Source organism: Dunckerocampus dactyliophorus, chromosome 8 (assembly GCF_027744805.1).
Source record: "Dunckerocampus dactyliophorus isolate RoL2022-P2 chromosome 8, RoL_Ddac_1.1, whole genome shotgun sequence".
Classification (NCBI taxonomy): Eukaryota; Metazoa; Chordata; class Actinopteri; order Syngnathiformes; family Syngnathidae; genus Dunckerocampus; species Dunckerocampus dactyliophorus.
The window spans coordinates 30,015,178-30,016,939 of NC_072826.1; positions in this window are offsets into that span (position 1 = coordinate 30,015,178).

The following is a 1,762-nucleotide window of genomic DNA, read 5'->3' on the forward strand; positions in this document are numbered from 1 at the left end:
GTATAAACGATCGTATGATTTCTGGTTGAATATTGCCTATTATTAGTCCAAAAATATATAAAAAGACAATAATATGTAGTATTGTGGTCACGAGAGGTCAATCTTATGAGCCATGCCGTTCATTACATTAGCTTGCACACTGCACTGATCTGTACTAATAAGTCTGGATGCACCATTGGTCAATGACTTGTGAAGCCACGCGGCCGCCATATTACCGCTCACAAGAAACACTTCTCGGACCATGACTTATGTGAGAACTTGTGAGTTGTTAAGTCTGTTGTTAGTTTGTTACCCACTCACACTAAATGAAAGGTTAGTCCTCAGACTAACCTCGCACAACAGGTGTGCTTGAGCTTAATCATAAGGACTCGGGTATGATCATTATTTAAAATTCTGTCTATCATACCATACCTGAGTCATAACGGCTTTACATATGGGGCCGTGGGGGATATGTAAACAAACAACCACGACTAGACTACTAAATAATTTGCGGTTGCTTGCAAATATAAAAAAATACGTTTTTTTTGTTTTGTTTACCCGAATTTAAAATGGACCCCCCCATATGGAGACAATGTTTATATATTATTACATATTATATTACATATTTTTCCTGTGGTTTTTGTTAAAATATATTTCTATATCAGAAAAGAGGTTATTTCTATTTCATAACAAACAAAAAAATCAGCAAAATGTTAAATGATTTTAAAACTTGTCCAAACTCACTCTCTTTTATGATTCATATTTTGTACAGACGAGAGCATAGTGAATTGTATGAAAGTAAGAATAAAAAGTAAAGGATCATGACCATGGATTTTAGTGGAAAAAGGGATGGGATATGCAGTTCAAATGAAAATCTCTTTCTAGAGGAGTAAAACTATCATTGCTATAGGGGAGTGCTGAGCCAGGGTGCACAGTAGAATTTGTCCCAAAGGCAATGAGAATTGGAAGGGGAAAAGTACATTTAATATAGCCAAAAGATAGACAATAACGTATCAAATGGTTTTTAAGGGACGAAGGTTGCGTTACTTGAAGGAATGGGAGAATCTCCCCGCTTTTTAATGTAAAATATAGATGTTCTGTTAGCCTCTTCATCTGCTTTGTACACTATGTACGCTGTGCCAATGTAGTCTGCTACGTACGAGATGAGTGGTAAGATGGCCTCTCTGTGGCTTCAGCGGCTTGCACGGGCGCGTGCGACGTATGGTGTATCCAGACTTATTAGTACAGATCAGTGGCACACTGCCGATACTGGCTGCTAAGCTAGCACAGAGTCAAAGACTGACATGCCATCGCTGAGAGAGGTAAAAAAAAAAAAGAGGTTGTACTCTCATTCCGTCTGGAAGTGATAATCTTTTGTCACATTTGTCCTCTTTCCTCACTCCGTCTGAAAACATTTAAGTTTAGAATAGGTACATTACAGAGGCTAATTAGTTAGCTCGCTACGTTGCTATGCTAGTGGCGGCCGTCTGTTATGTCCCTGCAGGCATCCCGTAGCCCGTGCTCAATATGACGTGAACAATGGATCAAGGAGTGTAAAAATGACTATTGGAGTGTTATTTAATGTCTACAGGGATCTAATGTTAAAACCCCTCAGGCTTTCTATGCACCATCTACGAAAACATTCCATTTATAAACATTGAGTGATATAAAATCTGGAACCAATTAACCATGACAAACGAGGGCTTCATGTATACTATATAAGTCATTCTTCTTGGTATGCAAAGTTAATAAATGTAGGAAAATGTATTAAACCAGTCTTGGA